Here is a 21,198-nt window from a genome sequence, read left to right on the forward strand (position 1 = left end):
CTCTTTCCAGAATCGTAGCCTTTCGCAGCGAGTTTCATGTGTGTCGGAGGCTTTCGGAAACTACTGCGTTTAACTCTGTCTGGCAAGCTTTCGCGGCCATTCCAGGTTTCATCATCTAATGAAAATCTATGGAGTATTCAAGGGGTACTCGCAGAGTCTTTCCTCCCTGCATGGACTTGTCTCTTCACTTCGCAATATGACCTGTTCCCTTTCATTCTATCTAAAAAAAAATCCTATCCTCTCCCTTCTTCTCCGTCGTTTACACAATATTCTAACTACTAACATCGTTTTCAACATACTATATCAGCTCAGTACCTACTTGCTCCATCCATACCTTCTGTCTCCTTCGCATGTCGTAAACACTACGTGATCAAAAGTATCTGGACACCTGGCTGAAAATGACTTACAGATTCATGGAGTGTTGCAAAGAGGAGGGGTATTGATGTAGGTCGGTGAGGCCTGGTACGAAGTCGGCGTCCCAAAACATCCAAAAGATGTCCTTTAGGATTAAGGACTCCGTGAAGGCGAGTCCGTTGCAGGGATATTATGGTCGTGTTACCACTACGCCACAGGCCGTTCATTAAGAACAGGTGCTCGATAGTGTTGAAAGATGCAATCGTCACTCCCGAATTGCTCTTCATCAGTGGGAAACAAGAAGGCGCTTAAAACATCGATGTAGGCCTGTGCCGTCATAGTGCCATGCAAAACAACCAGTGGTTCAATCCCCCTCCATGAAAAACACGATTACTATACCATAAAACCACCCATCGATCACCTGTTTATTTTGAAACATGGTATACTGCAAAAGTATTTTGGCAGCCTTCCCTCCCTTCATGGGCTTCTCTCTTCAAGTCGCTATAAGGCCTAATCCCTTTCATTCTCTCTAAAAATCCTATTCTCTTCCTTCCCCTCCCTCGTTTACTCAAAATTCTACCCTTTTCAACATCCCCTCCCCGCTCAGCACTCGCTCCATCTAACACACATAGCGCCTACGTATATTATCTAAAAGCTGCCTCTCCTCGCCCACCATGTCCTTTACTTCGTCATTCCTTCTCCTCTCCGTCCACCTCACCTTCTCTATTCTTCGTTGCATACAAATCTCAAACACCTCCAGTCTAAAGATGATATCAAATGATACAATTTTTAACATAGAACTCCTATTTGAGGGATGATCTAGACCAGGGGTCTCCAATTTACTAGGCCACGAGGGCCACATTCCAAGTTCCGAATCGTCCCGCGGGCCGGACAGCAAATTTGCCGATGACTGAAGTATTCGATATCAACGTGTACTGAAGTATCCGGTGGCGTGTTTCTTATTTACGAACAGTTGAAGGCGACTTTGACGTGCAGTACAGCGCTGCAATGCTCCTAGCGACATCTCACAGAGTTAAACGAGCGAGAATTGCGCACTTCTTGAAACGAGTGCGCGTGCCGGATGAAAGCGGAGGGCTTTCATCCAGCAGTAGAATTTTGAGTAAACGAGGGAGGGGAAGGAAGAGAATAGGATTTTTAGAGAGATCCGGCTTGGAGACCCCTGGTCTAGACGATCAAGTGACTTTCCCTACATTTTGTAAAAATAACGGAGCTAATAAGTTAATTTCACCAATAAATTCAATTCTATATGGCTAAAGCTCATGCACAAACCTACGTGCAAATAATTTATGTAGTAGAAAAGCTTATCGTAAATTCCCGCCCTAAATACCTTTAATAGCGCATCTTTTTCTGGCAGAACCCATCAGTCCATAATTGCCAAGGCTTCAGTCCATAATTGCCAAGCATTAAAACAAAAAATAAATCATTAGCAGAGTTTTGAAGGCATTTTATAAACATCGAGAAGGCCAGGAAACTTAAACGATCCAGGATTGAAGAGCTAGTTCACAAGCTAATGATGAGGAATCCAACCAACCTAAATGCATCAGACCTATCATTAAGAGTAAATCAATAGATAAAATGATTGGAATGGAAATGTTACCCATTTTTTATGAAAATGAAATTCACTGTAAAATTTCCAAAAATACTTTACTTTCACTTCATGAAAGGTTTCAAAACATTTTTTTACTATCCTCAGGTACAAGTTTCCACCCCGAACTTTGCCACACCCCTCGACAATTTTTTTCTTTGAACTCCAACATTATTCTCCCAACATGAATGAGAGAATTTGGAGGCACCTAGGAATAGAGACCACTGTAAGATAGGAATTGTTAAGAAGAAGTAATTAAAAGCTAGGAAAGAGCAGCAATCAGACCTGAAGAATATTTCAAAATGCACTGAAAACGGACGTTTAGAGAAATTTAATTATTTTGTTAAAAATTCCCATTAACTTTCAATGAAATGTTAAAATAATACCACACTAAACCTGAAAAAAAATATTTACTCATTATTTCAAGGGGAAATTAAGCCGATCTGTGTTACAATTACAGCAGTTACTGTGGGCGGCCGCCCTCCAAGTTTTAACTTTCCTGAACGCCCAGAAGGACGTAATATTGTTATATCGCATCACGGCGAACACCGAAGAATGTAGGGCGGAAAGAGAATGCTATAAAATTGAAACTTGTGACCTTTGGATGTAGATAATCATCGTCAAGGGTCAATTTATGGCTGCACAGCTGGACAACCGTTCCCACCCGAGGATGGACAACACTCCCCCATCAGAAAGTCAGAAAGGAAAAATAGAAGAAAAAGTCAAAAAGGTCAGATGATTGACGACACAGAGGACACGAAAATAAGCGGATAAATCAAGTGAAGCCGCCATTATTTTGTCATTGCTCCGGAGTCGCGTAAAAAATTAATGAACCGCGCCCATATATCGCTTTCAACTCGCTCAACATTCGAGACAGTTGGACCATGGGCATAAAATTGTTTTCGGTAATCAGCTCGAAATTGAAAAATTATACGTGTTTACGGAATCCCTTGGGAAACGATTCCCATTCATATTAAAGGTATGTACTGCGAATGAAATCTCCCAAATATGACGAATGTTTCAGCAGAAAGGCAAAAAAGAATTAAAGCACCTAATTTCCCTCGGGATTGTTTTTATTTCCCTAAAAATAAAACGAATGCCAATTTTTTTTTAAATTTCCATTCTATTCCTTGAATGGGTATGAAAAATGCTCAATGTCAACCTGAGTATCCTTGATTAGGAGAGAATAACAAATTAAAGGGAAATGGAGGTAATTAGAGGGTGAAAAATATGAATCAGATAGGAATCAATTAAAACTCACCAATAAGGGAGATGGATGATTATTGGAATAACATAAGTAAAATCATGAATGAAGCTAATGACTACAACCCCTCCCTCCCAATAGCCCTATGAGTTGTTTGGATTGGTGAGGCTAGATCTCCTTCTGCATAAGCTACATGTATGTGAATGTCACACACGAAGAGGGCGGGAACAGTCTCTTACCTTGAGTCACCTCGCATTTCCGAGGAACATTATTATTTCATTTTATTATTTGTTTGGGGTGTCCGAAGGCTTCGCCCGGGAATGAACCCAGAACTCTTTGATTAATAGCCCAACGCTCCCATCCATCATTCTTCCCACTAGCACTGTTTTGAGCATCACTTCAATAGATGCTTCATCCACACAGTCTCCTTTCAAACTCCTCCAAGAGTATCCTCTCTTCATTCACCACATCCAGCCTTTTATCCTCCCCTCAATATCAACTTCCCGACTATCCACCAAGCCCAAAAATTTAATGATTACAGCTTATTCATTCCCTCCATACTCGGCGACCAAGTCTCCGACCCGTACCTCGCTTCGCCGCACCCTTCGAAACTTTTCTCCTTCAAACTCCTATAAATTGTTCTTATCATAAATGGGAGGAAACTATGGAATGATCTATGAATAGGAAATAATTAAAATTCGGAGGATTGTGCGTGAGAGTAATGGCTCGGCTATAAAACAGTCCCATTCGGAGTGCAGGACAGTAAGGATCGGAAACGTGGGCACTGAGGAAGGAGGAACTACTTCAATGGCAACTCCCACAGAATGTTTTCAGGCAGAATATCAAAGATGAACTTGGTAATCTGATGATATTACACACTGGGCACTCATAAATTCGCATTTTCAGAATGAAATGACTAAGCTAGTTTCTCAAAGCGGGGACAAGCGGAATGCAAAGCTCGAAGGCATGCACTAAAGAAACTGACCCAAAGAATTCCATTCCACCATATTGAAGAAGAGAAATACTTCTCAAGGGATGCGTTGTCAACGAACTTGAGCAGCGGCATAGGAGTCTGATATGGAGCAAAGTGTTGTATGGGACAGAAACATGGACACAGAGGAAGGCGGTACGGCGTAATTCGCTTTGTCAGACGAGCTTCCGCGGCTATTGCTGGGCACATCAGGCGATGATGAAATATGCAATGGCCGCGAAAGCTTGCCAGACAGAGTTAAACGCAGTAGTTTCCGAAAACCTCCGACACACATGAATCTCGCTGCGAAAGGCTACGATTCTGGAAAGAAGGTATTTTATATGGGGATGAAGCCACTGAAATCAAGAACTGGGAGATATTAATCTATGGAGATCCAAGATATTCATCAGTAGAATACTTAATCCATGGTGAGGTGAGCTCTGATTGGCCCGTTTTCTAGTAGGCTCGTTTTTTCTACTCCCCGAGTCCTTTGTTCGTTGGTATTCACGTGAATAATTGCAGCGATTTGTATATCACTCCACAGCTCATTGGCCACTGCATCATGTGTTAAAATCCTTAAAAGTGATTTGCACCGGGATTCACTCATCACGGTACGGCGACATTTTATGTGCACTTAGAGGTGGTGAGGGGGAAGTAGTTATGCAGCGCCGCTTTTCGTCGCCCTAACATTCCTTCTAATTGGTTTCGCCTCTCCGCGAGCATCTGGCGTTCATTTCGCTCCCCAAGGTCACTCCACCCTGTCCGCATCCGTAATTGTGGGTGAATTCAAAAGAGTCCTCATTCCCTCGGAAATTTAATTAAAGCTGTACGATATAGGATATCGGAGAATGCCAAAACCTTCCATCCCGGTTATCATCTGCTCCTCAAAAGGATTTCCTCCATCTACTAAAGACGGTCTTGTTATTAAATGGCGCGCTCAACTGCGTACGGAGGATATCCTCTTAAGCCTCAAGTCTTCATGCCAGCGGCAAGAATGCCGTCGCCGAGGTCATGGTCACTAGGTCAATCTCTGCCGTTGATGACGGGGAAATTAGTCGCCGATGGGGAATGCTTTGCTTCAAAAGCCACGTGTTCCCCGTCCGCCTTTGCCGTCGCAATGCTTATTTGAAATAGATGGGGGTCGGGAAACGAAGGCGGAGAAATGTAAGACTCGAGCTCTTTTTGTAATCGATTATCTGGAAGATGTTAGGGAAAAGGGGATGTTGTAAATTCGTGTAGAGAGATAATTTTATATTATGAGTGTATGCGTATTGTGGTACGACAAATAAAGGACAGTTCCACAAACTTTATGGTGCTGATGACTAGTTTCGACGGCTATAGCGTCATTCTCAGGGCAAACAGAATGCTCATTCTCTAAATCTAAAATTAAGACAATTCTAACATTTAGACATGGAATAAGATAGCTGGCCTCAGTAGCGGCGGGTTAGAGTCCTCGCTTGCCAAGCTGAAGGTCGCGGGTTCGAGTCCCGCATGGGTAGATTACCCCTGCCGAGGGCATGGATATTAGTTATCGTCTATCGTCGTTATGTTCTATCCCACCGATATGAAGGCCAACCAGTGCTGTTTTCGGGGTTAAGAAAATAAATAAATAAATGAATAACATCTAGACCTGACTAAGGTTTACACTTGGTCTAAGTTTTAGACCTAGTCTAATATTAAGACTTGGGATATGATTTAGACTCGTAGTAAAATTTAAACCCTGACTAAGATTTAGTCGCGAACTAAGATTTAGACCCGTACTAAAATTTACAGCCGGGCTAAAATTTAGACTCGATCTAAGATTTAGACCCGGACTAAGGTTAAGAGCTGGACTAATGTTTATAATTGGTCAAATATGTAGTTCCGGACTAAGAATTAGACCTGAACTAACAATAAGATTTTAATATGGCCTAAGATTTATACCTGTACCAAGATTTAAATATGTTATTAGAATTAGAATTGGTCTAAAGAATAGAGGGGAATAGGGTTGAAAAATTGACTTATATTTATACGATTTAACCTGATCTAAGATTTAGTGACCTGAGGACTGAAACTTATTTGTGGTCTGATGAAGTCCGAATTATATCTGGTAGGTACACATTAATGAAAAAGCAAATTTTAGTCCCGGTCTTAATCTTTTGTCAAGGTCTTTATTATAGGCCAGTCTAAGATTTAGACCCAAACTTCTATTTAGACATGTGTGTTCGGGTTTGATTGCAATGGTAATCATACAGAAGTTACGGTGCTAGATGCTTCACAGAAGCCGATTTGCCCTCACCTTGCAATCCTTGATGGACCGCACGAGCCCAACTCTTAGCAACGTGAACTTCGGTAAAAATCCCCTGGGAATGAAGAAACCTGAGTGGCGTGGTAGCCTCTGCAGAGGTCCGCAAAACCTAAGGTCCGTGGTTCAATACCCGATGCATGTGATATATTGTGAAACTGAATGTCTTCGATCGGCTACCGGTAAAGGGAAGCTCATAATAGTTGTCCATTTTATAATACTTGGGATAATGCATCTTCTTTGTTTCGCGTCAGTTCAATCTCTTCACAAACTTTGAACCTATGTTATAATAGGTACATAAATTCAAGCATATCGTTAGTACACATAAGCACTCCAGCTAGTGGAGAGTTTGAAGTGTTTTGCTTTACGGTGCGGAAACGTGGAAGTCGAGGCAGGAGGTTGAGAAGAGACCAGAATTGTACGAATTATTATTTTCGAGCGGAATAGAGGAGGTGAAGTGGACGGGGGAGAAGAGGAGGGACGAAGTGCTTCGCATGGTGGGCAAGGAGAGAAAGATTTTAAATGAGATACGGAGGAAGCAAAGGGCATGGATGGAGCGAGTACTTAGCAGGGAGGGGATTTTTAGAAACGAGTGGCAGGGAAGAATGCTTGGTAAGCGGGGATTGAAATGGAAGAAAATGAGATTTATTGATAGAGTGAAAGGGAGTAAGTTCTGGGTGTGAATTAAAGTGGGATATCTATAATAAGAGGAGACCCTGCGGGAAAAAAACTCGTAAATATACTGATTGTCAACGAGTTGATTTTGTGGAAGTCCATTGATAATAATTCAATCAGCTGTAGTAATTTTTCTACTTTTTTTATCTTTCTCAACCGATTTTAATGTTGACGCATCATTTTCAGATAGCTCTTGCTAACAGCCTAAAGGCAACTCTTGAAAATGATGCGTTAGCATTGAAACCTGTCGAGAGATATTAAAAAAGTATGGAAAATTACTACAGCTCTTGCTAACAGCCTAAAGGCAACTCTTGAAAATGATGCATTAGCATTGAAACCTGTCGAGAAAGATTAAAAAAGTGTGGCATATTACTACAGCTGTTTAAATTACTATTATCGTAAATACTTTATGATAACATACCATAAGCGTTACGTAAGTGATAATCCTTGGGAGCTCATTTTAAAATCGCCTCCGAATGAGTAAAAATCTCCCGTCACCATCCCTCAAATTTTACACTCTCTTAAGCGTTGCCAACCTTACCGCGTTCCCCATAACCAGGCTCTGGAGTTGGGTTGGGTAGCCTCGCCGTTCTCTGAATAATTGATGCCCGATTTGCTCTCTCGGCCCCTCTAATGCTGCAGCCTTTTTTTGCGCATGCCAGATAATTTTTGACCTCCGCGGGCCGATGGCGCAGATATTTGCAAGGGCTCCTACCAGGGTCACGTGGTTCCATAGTGGATAGATATAGGTGCACGGGAAGTAGATGCATCTATATCCAAGTACTTCCCCTCAAACCGCTTTGATAGTTTACTCACGTTTCAACTGCGTTTGGCGGAGGGTGTTACGACATCTGCCGTCTGCATAAAAAAATAAATAGAAAAGGAGATGCACGTACTGAATCCCAACTAACATTTATCAAATACATCTACTGTTCCCGGCAGCATAATAGAGGAAATTATTCTCTTTTTTGAGAAATTATTACTAGGGACAACATTAGATGGAAACGTATGCCCAGTAAGGATATCTGGAAGAGAAGTGCGTCAGAAAAGGAGGTGTTCGTGAACAGGAAGGAGCTTACGAGAGGATCATTATTTAAGAGTGTAAAGAAAAGGCTAGTGAAGAGCTTTTTTATTAATCGGGTAAATAGTAAATACTCATAATGAAGTTGTTTAAATATGCATTTATGAGCTTGATGAAGTGAAAGGGGGATTGGTGTGGTGGCTAGAGTGTTGGATTCCCACCCGGCGGGCTCGGGTTTAAATCCCGGCAGTGGCAGAGAATTTTCAGAGACTGCCCGATCCCTGCTTGAGTGTTGTGTGGAGGACATTTTAAGCGCAATACTCCGTCCGTTGGATGGGACGTTAAGCCGTGGTCCCCTCGGCGCCTTTCCTTAAGAGCAGGCTAATGCCGACGCCAGGTTTCTCTCCACCCTTCCTTCCATACCCTTCCCTCATGGCGCAAATGACCTCAGCTGTCAGTCGCCTCCTCCAAATACCATATCATGAAGTGAAGGAATTCTTATTGGTGCTTGGGCTTTATTGAGAAGAAAGAACGTTGTACTTTTTAAATAAAAAATAGTATTTCTGAAAGAGAATCCATAATTAGAAATCCCAAACTATTTCTTCCACATTGCCTTTACTCACGCTGTTTAATGAAGGGATGAGTATGTTACGGGAAATGATTACCGTTTAGATAATATATTTGCCGGGTATTTGTAATGCTTTTGTAATAATTTTCTGTTACTATCCATTGGGTTTGTATTCAGGAAGAAATGATTCCTTGTATGAGTAGAATTTTTTTTTCAAGATGCATGGAAAAAAATAGAGAAGTTTGAAAATTAAAAATTATATATATTAACCGTACTAGAGATCATTGATTTGCTGTGAATGCTCAGAATACGTCAAAAATTGGTATATGTCATCCTGCCTTACAGAAACAGTGAATCAATGTCAATTATTTATGGTTCTGGAAAAATCCCATCTGCTTTTGTAATTATTAACTGCGTCTGTGGAAGTTTTTATTAACCCGATACATTTACTGTTATTTTTTTGATAGAATTTCCGATGTACTGATATAATAGTGCATACCCGAATATTATGTGTTAGAAAACAGTTCTGACTCTTTATTTAAGAGTGAAATATTCCAGGGGGAAAATATCTCATCCTTCATCGATTTTTCTCTTAGGAACTTGACATGTTTTTATCTCAGAAGTGTCGTGGTTGACAATAGTCGTTAAAAAAAATTCAATCGCTTTGAGTTTGGCGCATAATTTTTCACTACACTCGCGTAAATCAACGCGGAAATTATATCAGCGGCCATAAATCAAGCGTGAATTTTGGAGTTCTTGACGGGAAGGGTGACAGGTGTTGCCTCGTTTTATTTATCATCGCTCGACCGTAATTTCACCAGCCATCGGTTCATTGCCATATTCAATATCTCTCCCCTTTTTTTCCCTCTCATTTCAGACGGAAGGTCTGCTGCTGCTATCGCGTAGTCAGCCGGGGGCGGCGGTGGCTTCGAACAGCTCGGCCGTGTACCCAGAGGTGAGTGTGTCGATACGGAATATCTTCCGAAACTGGTGTTTTGTGGGGTGTACCACGTCGGACGAGAGAGAGATAGCCTTGAATAAATATTTATGGGCGAAAGGAGTGGAGGGTTTTTGCCGTCACGGCTTCATAAGGTGGCTTAAAATATTTCTGTCCCACTCTCGTGTGTGTGTCTATAAAAAAAGAAACAATCCCATATCTGTCCAACCTCTCTCTTCTCTTCTTTCCCTTCGACCGCAAAAACATGTCTCCGAATCGATGACTCTCATGGCATTTCATCGCGGAGGGCAATGATTTCGACAAAAAAAAACTGAATGGAATGAGAGTAGGAAGTGGTATTGGTGGTGTGGAGGAGTTTTCCTTTTTATGGATGGCCATGGATGTGGTATTCCCGCTTGATAGTATGCATTCTATATAAGGCTCCCATTTTTGCGGTGGGCCGCTACGATACGAATCGAGCACGTCTTTCCGTAAAAAAAAACGACCTTTCGAATAGTTTTCATTTTGTTTCGATTTGCCTGTTTTTCCTCTCTCCCTCAACAGTTTGTTCTTCCCCCTTTAAAACGTTTCTTTTTCTTTACGCTGTGCCGCGGAAAAAAATGACACCCGTAGCCGCATGAAAAAATCAATGAGTGAACGATGTAACTCAATTTTTACCCGCCATTTTTTTGGCGAAGATCGCCTCACGTGACTGAAACGTCGATTCCCTTCAATGACTAATGGACTATAGAGCCCATTGCGCTCTTGTGGAGTGTGCGGTGTGTTTGATGGAAGCATGACTAAATGATTCCGGCCCGCGGAAAGTCAGGAAAAGAAAACATTCATGCGATTTGTGCTCGATCGAGAGCCTGCCAGAGAGTTCCCGCAGCTTCCCTTTCATTCAATAAAGTGTGCAATTAAAGGTTTTTTAAGACTGACGACTGAGATTTCAACCCATTTTCATTTATTCATTGGAAGTTGAGTGCATGATATGTGACTGTAGGTACATGATTCATTTTCCCTTACTCTTCCTCTATTTAATTTTTGCCTTTCTTTAATTCATTCATGTTGTGAAATTTTGCGTTTCGAAACTAAATCCCTATTTTTTTGAACCCTTTCTAACCCAGAGCTGATAATGGGAGAAATCAAATTTGAATATTTTTCAATTTGAAAACTCGAAAATTTAACACTCAATCATAAGTATCGCGGCAGCTAAATATTTCGTCATTAAAATTTCCTCTACCAAATAATTGGTAGTTTAGATACTTCCGAAGTAGAGCTGAAAGTTTAAACATTTTTGATGTTGCTTGGAAGCAACATTGGGTTATAAAGGGTTAAGAATGTATTATGTCTTCCTAAGACTGTAGTATATTTTTACACCTTCTCTATAAGACGTAAACCTTCTCATTATACCCCAAGCCCTTACCAACCAGTCCCTAAATTCCTTCCTCATTTTAACACGGCCATGTTTTGGAATTCATTACCCCACTCAATATAATGCTCCTCCACCCCGGAATCTTGTAAGAGAAAATTTCATGAATATTTAAAACCCTATCACTGTCGTTTTGAAATTCAGGAATATTTGTGTTGATTAATTTGATTTTGGTTTAAATCTTTGTATTCATTTAATCTTGTTTTTATGTTGTGATTATTTCATAATTATTGTATTTCGCGCAGAATGTTATCTATAATTATGTTTTTCCTCTTATTACTTTCCCATAGCATAAATAAATCATTCATTTATCCATGGTTATTTGCTCTGGTCAATATAAGGTATATAATCCTCTTCCCTTTTCCCGCTTTCGCCCAGGGGATCGTAATGAAAAATACGGCCGTCCTCCCGTAGGCTTTTCTCAGAACGTACGTTCGCATGCATTACTGCGGTGCCCTTTTAAAGCGGTATTGAATGTGTTTGCGTGATCCAGCCCTTATATGCTCATGTGTTGCGGGTTTCTTCATTAAGTTTAGCTTTCCTCTGAGCCTCAAAAGTAGTTAAGGTGCTTTTTTTCCCTTTGCCTGTGTTTCAGCCATTAGACCCGTCTATCTCGCATAGTTACCATATCCCATTAGGGATAAACAAGGGGGCAATCTAGTCCGTATTATAATAAGATCTTTGCTTTTCCTTCAGTGTAATCTCTGTTTACCTCTCCGTCGGGCGCTTTCTCAGTTGAGAATATTAGCGTTCTAGCACATGGAGCATTAGCGCGGAGTAGGAAGGGGGTGTGTTTTCGTCGGCTCATCTCCTCCTCATCCTGTCTTGATTCGTGGAATTGGAAGCGCGGGGGGGACCGGATGTTGGGGGATTTCGAGGTGTCTCCCCCCTACCCCCTCACCACCCGAAGGGTTAGAAGGTGGCATAAATTTAAATAAAGTACAGCTGATTTAAAACTTATTTATAAGATTCTCAATTCCACCATCGACTGCCCTGCATTGCTCTCTTTTATCAATTTTAAAGTTCCACCCCGCCCTACCCGCTCTTATCCCATAACCCACATGCCCATTCCTAGACTTTCACTCACTAAACGTTCGTTTCTCTACCGCATTACTTCTGTGTTGAATTCATTCCCTCCAAATATCGACTCCTTTGCACTTCCATTGAAATCCTTCATAAGCCTTTCCCTATCCTATTTGTTACCGAAGTAGTCTGTACCTGTAGTTTCTTGTTGTCCTTTTGTTTTTGTAAATGCAATTATTGTCTTGTTATATTGTACTTGTTATATGCGTCTTCGTCCTCAAATTTATGTATTGTTACCTGGCCACTATAAAATGGCAAGTATATGCTGAATGTGGTTCTCTTTCTTTAAAATAAAAAATAAATGTTATGCCCTTTCATAGTTATTTTAATATTTAGCAATAGTAGTGAATTATCGCGCTGGAGATAAAATCGCGTACTTAATATAATTATTTATTGATTTACATATACGCCTAAAACAGCTCGAAATGGCCTTTAAATCAAGGATATCAAGAATGTAGTACTGTAAAAGTACGAATCCTCGTTCCCGAATCTTACCAAGACGGCACTAGAACTCGTGACCTCCGAATTAGCATCATCATCTTGTGGTGTTCTGCCCGTCGGCAGGTCCCCCGCGCCAATGCTGTCTCCATTCCCTCCTGTCTCGAGCCATCTCCTCGAAGTCTCCATTATCTTCCAATTTTTACGTTGTCAATAAACTTCAGCCTTCTCCTCCCCTTCTTCTGACCCCTTCCACCGTTCCCTCCAAAGCCAGTTTCAAAATTCCATTCCCTCTCATCAAATGTCCCAGCCAGTCACCCTTCCTTTGATTTATTTTGTCCATCAACGTTCTTTTCTCATCTATCCTATTTAACGCTTGCTCATTTCTAATTCGATCTGTGCACCGTAATCTCTCCATATTCCTCCAAACCCACATCTCAAACGCCCCATTCCTGTCCCTGTCTCTCATCCCCATCGTCCAAGTCTCACATCCATACACAAACACACTCCATACATAGCATTTCACCAATCTCTTCCTCAATTTTATTTCCAGTGCCTTGTTGTTCCGAATTAGCAGGCGAGTACATTATCCCACCGCCACAATAGGTAATCGTAAAAAACACCGTAGTCGTGAATTTCGCTAAAATCGCGATGATGTGGTAGCAGTACAGCGTGGTCTCACTGGATTAATGGCAGTGATACATTTGTAGTATATCGCTATCGTATAATGCATACATTAATCGATAGCGATTCATCGAATATGTAATTTAAAATATACGAAAATATTTACACCACGTATGTGATATTTGCCCTGAAAAAATTCAAGGGGCTTAAACTGGATGATTTTTCCATCGCAAATTTCGTCCTTAAGTACAATGAAGTTTTACTCGTGCTCGTAACTGCTTTCTTGTTACTTGTCGCTATGTAATATATTCATAAAATAATTTCGGTAATCGCTTTAATTAGATGCTCTGTAATAGTTGTGAAATTATCGCCATTTTCGATTGGTACGCGCTACGCTAAGCTGTTTTTGTAACTGTGAAAACAGTTGCGTCACGATGTTCAGCTGCAGCTGGTAATCGGTGTTTTGGTGTTTTTGATATTTGGCGTTAGTGTGTTGTGGTTAATTTAGTAAATTTTGTATCAACGCGTTGGGTGTGTGATGGCTCTTTTTGGTATGTTGTATTTAAAGTGTGGGTTATCGTCATAGTGCCATAACGGTGTTAATAGCGTGTTATGTGCTATGGCAATAGAGTGTTCAAAGGACTTGGCTATGTCGTGTAGTTATTGTGTAATTGTTTTAATTTTGAGATTTTCGTGTAAGTAGTGGTTGCGGTCGAACCAGGGGGCGCCCGTGGTTGTCCTTAGAGCCTTGTTTTGTATTACTGTGAGTTTGTGTAGATGTGTATAAGCGATAGATCCCCATGCCGGGTAGTCATAGGTGAGTAACGGCCGGATCATTGCCTTGTATAAGATGTTTTTGGTGTTCAACGCTAGATGTTGACTCTTTAGTAAAGGATGTATAGCCGTAGCAGCACCTTTAGCCTTTTGAATGGCCGCTGGAATCGTCAGTTTGACAATATAAAATAAAAACTGAATACAGCGCCCGCATGATATTTCGCCTAGACCGATCGCCCTCCTTTCTCCATCTCCCATCGCCAGAGTTTTCCGAGGGGTTACTGGTAACTTCCGCACAGGTTTTCATCGACGTTGAGACTGTAAATTCGCCTCTTTTGTTCGCCTTTCGATCGCATCATCAGGGGAAGTGTCCGTAGCGAGTGCGTTCCTTCTGAGAAACGTATCAATCCGGTGCAATTACTTTTGATCCAAGCATGCGTAGCTATTTTACTTACTACCGCATACGTTCTTTTAAGGCCCTGTGATGTCCTTCTAAATAACTTTAAGATATGGGATAACTAATAGTGATTGCCTACGGGCTAATATGTTATTTATTTATTTCATCACCAAAAACGGCACAAATGCTTTTGCATTGGTTGTTCCTTAAATAAATAATACCTTAAATATAACAAACAATAGCACAATAAATAAAAACTAACAGAAAACAAAATTTTTAAACATAAAAGGGGGGACTATTGATTAGACAATGGTGTATTATTCAGATGGCATTTTAAGGAGGATTTGTAACAAGTGGCAGAGGAAAATAGGTCCAGGGAAGGGATTTTTGAAGCTACGGAGTTAAATAAGGATGGGATTCGGTAGAACAGAGAGCGTTGAGAGAATGGTATCATTTTTTGAGTCATTCATAGTTTATAAATGTTACTTTACTTGCTATGATCTCGTAATTAATTTAAAGATGTTTACTGAAGGAAGAAAGCTGAAGAAATTGAATTTTCCTCAATTCATAATTGGAAATCGAGATCGATATTGACAGTAGTTCGTGTTCTGGAAGTTCCTGTGTGAAAGTATTTAGTTGATTACGTATTTAGTAGCTTAAATTGCAAGTACTTCTATCCCTATCCTTGTGATGAAAACCATTTATTGCATTTTCGAGTACGTAACCTGACGAAATATCACGGATTGCATATTATTCAGATGAATTTGGTATTGATCGATTACTTTTTGGTATTCAGTTGAAGAATGAAGTGTGATTCACATGATTTTTTTTGTTTTGCGTAAGGTATTTTTTTAAATCACTTACTATCGTTCCTTATCGTCTCACGGTAAGATCCTAATTTCCGCAATCTACCACAAAATCATTTCGATGTTCCATTGGTGTAATATTGCTATTGGCAAATAATGGTTCCATTGGAGTTGGTCGGTACTGAAGGCCACACAAGCGTGTAATCATTTTCTCAGTGGCTTCTTATACAGGTATTTCAATCCCATCATTTGCACCATGCACCATCATAACCCATTTAGTGGACTTATAAATATTTATAAATATTCCTTAAACATAATTCTTCTAACATTTTTGGCCTTATTTATTTAATTTCCCAGTTAATAAATATCTCCAGTTTTTACTTTATGCAATAAGTGTATTGTCTTCAGCATTTCCTCACCTCTCTTTGTGTCCTTCGGTCATATCCTCAGTCTTCACCGTATCTATACCAAAATTATCTGTTACGTCTGTCTATATTTACTTCTCTTACCTAAATTCTTTCCTCTTGGAAATTTAGTACCCAATTGGTAAAGAGCCGCACGGAAAACTGAATGGGTTCTGTTGCTGAAATAATTGTGAAAAAATATCTATAATCCTTTTCTCGGTCATAATAACATAAGCGACGTTTGCGATTGCACCTCTTTGTGAATTCAGCGGTATTTCGTCTGAATTTCAACTATCTTATCTCATTGTTTTGTTAATATTTCGACCTCTGTTATGTATTTAAATGGTCGGAAATTTAAAAATTTATCACTCTGTGTATTTTTCTACTCGCTCTTCCGAGTTATTTCCATGGCTCTGTCACAATACTTGAATAAATAGTTTGAAACGTAAAGCTATCCAACGAGTGGTGGAATGATGTTAATCTGGCCCGATTGCCAGCCTTCAAACGGGTTTGCGGCTGGTATCTTATAATGTGTACATATTCTTCCGTTTCATTAATCACCCGCATTACGTGCTTAAACTAGGAAAAACATGTTTACAAGGGTTCTCAAAGTGCTTCCTGTGTTTTTATCGTTTTAATATTTTTCATGCCTCCATCCCAAAGGTGGAGTGAAATAGGTTAGTTCTCGTGCTTGATATTTCTTTGGTATTAATTTTCCGTCATGGGAGAGCGCACCGTAGGTATTTTGTTTTTTTAATTATATTTACTCCGCCATGCGCGTTCTCCAAATTACAGACGTCCAATTAATTTAATTGGTTTCCTTTGGGAGCCTCTCTGTTTCGATCTGTTTGCTTGGTTCCCTGTCTGTCGTTCACGCTCGACATTTTTATGAAAGCGCCCGAGAGATCCCGGGGGGGAAATGGTGCTTACTTTACACGGGATTAAATCAGTTCGTTAGCTTAGTGTAACTGGTTCAAATTGCTTTTAGAGGAACTCTCGTCCGTTTTCTTTCTGCTGCCCGCGTATTTTTTCCTCCCTACATATGGCAGCGCAGTTAATTTCACGTGAAATTTTCATAGGAAACTTCACTTTGCCCTCCTTTTTCACGTTTCAGTGGCGCACCTATCGGTGAATTTGACGATGGTAAACATTCGTCGTGAGTGTGTAAGAATTTTAATTTTTTTTCCCGACGCAGTTCTGGTTGAAAATTACCGTCCATTATTGATCGTGCGTACTCAAGTGAGCCAATGAGAGTTCATTTATTCTGTGAAATATTTGGGGTAGCGTGTTATTTGCTCTGTCAAGGAATGAGACGTCATGTTAATCATCCTTCTCCATTGCGAATGCCCGTGAACTCACAGGTAGTGGTTCCTTCGCTGGAGCAGTTTAGAAATTTCGTCCTGGAAAATTAATATGTTTATACTAATTCCTAGAAGTGATTTATGGTTTACATTGGGCGTAAATCATATCTGATGGCGTTCGCGAAAAAAGAAAAATATCGCCAAAATTTGTACGGTCGTTCGTTCACTTCAAAGGAATTTTTCTGGATCTGATATCCGTCTTTCATTCTGTTACTGTGCCATCATAGATAGATATAGTTTTATTGCAGAAATAGACGGTATAAGACAGCTTTGAATTATCATTGCTAGTTAATAAGTTCTATAAATTTTTCTTGTGAATTGGCTGTCATATTTTTATACGCCTCAAATTTTTGCTTTCATTTTGAAGTTAAATTCACCCGTAACTCGGGTGGATTTCAACTAATCTACTTCGGCGTAGCGTGGTTCCCTAACTAGTTAGTTTGAACTACAAAAAACAGAGTTAAGTAATGAAATTTTTTTCATAGCTTGGCTGTTAATTCTCCGATGAGGTGCATCCATTGAAGAAATTGTAGGACTTTCGCAAAAAATCATCCTTCAGCTCTTGGTTGGACTGCACGGATTCATAATCTCAAATTCATGAATTTGCTGGAAATAAGGCGTAGCTCGCATCGATGAAATCCTGATGTAATAAAAAATTGTCATTTTGTAAAAAAATTAATTATGAAATTGTCCGTGTATTTTCGTCTTGACATTGCAACCATGGTAACGAACGGTTATCTTTTATTATTGAAAAAACCTTCGAGACCGTCTTGATATTCGGCTGAATCCCTAAAAATCCGATATCATCGAATTCTATTTTGCAGAGATTTTCTTTAGACAAGCGGTCGTCGTAAAAATATTCAAGATACCATATCGATTCATCCCTAAGGCTTCGGCTGACATACATCTGTGAGGTATTGAATTCCTGTCGTCCGGTTGAGGGACCGTTCTCAAAAAGAAATATAATCCAGGGAAACTGAGGAATCGTCTTTTTGAAGAAACACTGTCCCCCTTCTTACTCATCGTATCTAAATATTCCTCCTGTTTTCCCTTCCCGCCTTTTTCTATCGATGGGTCCCTAGAAGGGTCAAAGAATGAGGGCTCAGGGGAGCCCTTCGAGGATACAGCCATCGGGGCCGGGAACCTAGTCCGATCACCCGGGGAGGGGGAGGAAAAAGGAAAGAGGCGCCGCCGCGATATGAGCCCGACGACGCCTCTGGGGTAAGATAGGGTTGTAAGGGATGGGACGGGGAAAATCACCTTATCGCTATAAAAGCGAAGAGGGCCCACCAAATAGCGAAACCAGGCTAAGCCATTACTGTGCCAGCGATTATAGAGGATTATCCTATGAGGAAGAATAATCCAACGATCAACTCGCTAGATCCTAGAAGGGTCAGTCACAACGGTGGAGGGAGGGGGAAGGACATTCTAGGGAGATTGGACCAGAATCTATTTGTGTACCATGGACCTTACATAGTGTGTACACACATATTCAGAGATGAAAGCCATTGCTTTCCTTAAGCCTGACTCACGCGGTCATTTTGCCCGTCCCTTCCGAGGGATAGCTCCAATGATGGAGAAAAATTACCGTTTCGCGCGATCATTTTTTCCATCATTCGTCACGTCCCTTTTTCCGTCGCTGAAACCATCGCTAGTACCGTCCTTCAACGCACGGCTGCTGCTAATAGCGATTGTATCGCCACGCTTGGCGTTTAATTGAATTACAGTCGTAAAGGTCGGCCTCGGTGGCGGAGGGCATAAGTCCTCGCCTACCATACCGAACCAATCCCTTCCCAGAGGCGTCGTCGGGCTCCTATCGCGGCGGCGCCTCTTTCCTTTTTTCCTTCCTCTCCAGCCCCTCCCCGGGTGATCGGGCGTATAAGCCACGGGCTTGGTTCCGAGCCCCGGTGTGTTGTATCCTCGAAGGGTTCCCCTTGAACCCTCATGCTCTTTGTCATTGTTTTATCTAAAATTTTGTCAAGATGAACAATGAACACTCCTTATGTACCCTTCACAGGGCTGGGCAGTATTTCAAATACAAGTATTTAAAAATAAGTATTTGAAATACTTTTTTGATTTGTATTTGGCTTTTAAAATACACAGCCTGAATATATGTTGTATTTTGTATTTCAAATACAGATTTTTGGTGTTTTCCCATTCTAAAATAGTCCTCTGTATTCATTTGTAGAATACTTTTGATATAGCTCTTCTCTATCTAACATTGTGCCTCAGAGATTACTTCGTTTATGTTACGATCGTTTTCTTCATGTTTGCATCTATCCATAACCTACCAAGGCAGGTAATACTTTTTTAAAGATCACTAAGTTTCCATAGAAATGTTTTTTGTATTTTCAAAGGTATTTAAAATACTATTTTGTAGTTTCTTTATTAAATACCCAAGTCGAAGATATTTTGTATTTAAAATACATTTGGCGCAGTATTTTGTAGTATGGTATGGCAATTGGAGGAGGCGACCGACTGTTGAGGTCATTTGCGCCGTGAGGGAAGGGTATGGAAGGAAGGGTGGAGAGAAACCTGGCTTCGGCATTAGCCTGCTCTTAACGAAAGGCGCCAAGGGGACCACGGCTTAACGTCAGGCAGTCTCTGAAAATTCTCTGCCACTGCCGGGATTTGAACCCGAGCCAGCCGGCTGGAACGCCAACACGCTAGCTAGAGGTGGGTTAAACTGTTCATTTTTATGAACCGTTCACTTTGATCCTGTTCAGTAAAAAGAACAGTTCAAAATATCGGTTCATAGTGAACAGGTAGGGTCATTTGGTAGAAAATATTGTTTATCATACGTTTAGAGTACATGAAAGCTTAGTGTGGTATCGTAAGGCGTTTTAAAAAACATTTTTGGAGATGCATCCACATTGCACAATACAGCGCACTTAAAAAATTAAAATTTCATCGTAGGCGCCAAAAAGTAAGTCCAAAGATCATCTTGGTAAGGGGACCGAAAAAAATGTTCCACAATCATGAGTTCAATCGTTTCCTAAGTTCATGAATCGCGTTTTAAACAATATTTTTGGAGATGCATCCACATTAAAAAATTTCACCGTAGGCGCCCGAGAATAAGTCTAAATAACAACTTGGTAAAGGGACCGAAAAAAATGTCCCACAATCATGAGTTCAATCGTTTTCTAAGTTCATGAATCGCGTTTTAAACAATATTTTTGGAGATGCATCCACATTAAATAATTTCATCGTAGGCGCCAAAAAGTAAGTCCAAATATCAACCTGGTAAAGGGACCGAAAAAAATGTCCCACAATCATGAGTTCAATCGTTTCTTGAGTTCATGAATCACGTTTTAAACAATATTTTTGGAAATGCATCCACAGATCCACAAATGTTCAAAATACGAAATCAAAATGAACGCGATATCCCAACTGAACGCCCCGAGGAAACTAATATTTGATCTAATATTTCGAACGGTTCGAAAGAACTGATATTTTAAATATCAGTTCAAATATTAGTTGGAACGAACGGTTCGAAAGAACTAATATTTTAAATATCAGTTCAAATATTAGTTGGAACGAACCGTTCAGTGGCTATCGGAGGGGAATAGTAGAGAAAGAAGGGGAGGGGCTCGGTCGTCTACGACGCACTTCGGCGGCCTTGGATGGCCTCCCTCGTAACCGCCATCTGTTGTACCCACAACGCACTTGCTCGAGTAAGCTGCAGTTCAAAATGCCTCTTGATGATCATACCTACTGTACCGAGTACGCCGCAATTGTGCAGTGCCGACATGAACAGTGAACAGGGTGTTTTAGAGAACGGTTCATTTTCGAACCGGTTCATTTCAGTGAACAGTTCGTTTTGGCAGTTCGGTTCTTTTTGACCCATCTCTAACGCTAGCCACCACTCCAACCCGATCCCCCCACGGTATTTTGTATTTCAATTACTCCTCGGCTTATATTTTGTCCAGCCCTTACCTTAGATAAGATAATAAGTCAATTTCGGCGTTTCTATCTCCAAAATTAAGCTTCAATTTTTTGAACCTGTCCTTAAAGTGAGCTTTGTATTGAATGTCTTTGTTCCCAAAGCTTCATCCCATCATTTTAGCTTGGGTCCAATCTACCACCCCCTCTTCACACCACCACCTCCCGCGCCTCGACTCCCGCACCAGGTGCAGGTGTGCCTCTCACGGAAATTGCACCCCACAGCAGCGTGACAAGGACAACGCCTCGTGAGGTTGGGCGGTGTGTCTCATCCACGCGATGGAACCTTGTCTCAGCTGTGCTTTATTGTGGTTTACG

The 21,198-nt window shown here is 40.8% G+C and overlaps 1 protein-coding gene across 3 annotated transcripts in view; it reads left to right on the plus strand.

Annotated features, from left to right (window-relative positions):
- Positions 1-21,198, plus strand: part of LOC124160197 (bifunctional heparan sulfate N-deacetylase/N-sulfotransferase) — a 1,039,810-nt gene that overhangs the window by 303,338 nt on the left and 715,274 nt on the right. For 2 of the 3 annotated variants that reach the window (XM_046535973.1, XM_046535975.1), the window contains exon 2: positions 9,560-9,637. The exons of the other annotated variant lie outside the window; for it this stretch is intronic. The gene's annotated coding sequence lies outside the window, so the exon portion shown is untranslated. The remainder of the gene's footprint in view (positions 1-9,559; positions 9,638-21,198) is intronic. 3 annotated transcript variants of the gene reach the window in all.

The sequence above is a fragment of the Ischnura elegans genome, chromosome 6 (assembly GCF_921293095.1).
Source record: "Ischnura elegans chromosome 6, ioIscEleg1.1, whole genome shotgun sequence".
Taxonomy (NCBI): domain Eukaryota; kingdom Metazoa; phylum Arthropoda; class Insecta; order Odonata; family Coenagrionidae; genus Ischnura; species Ischnura elegans.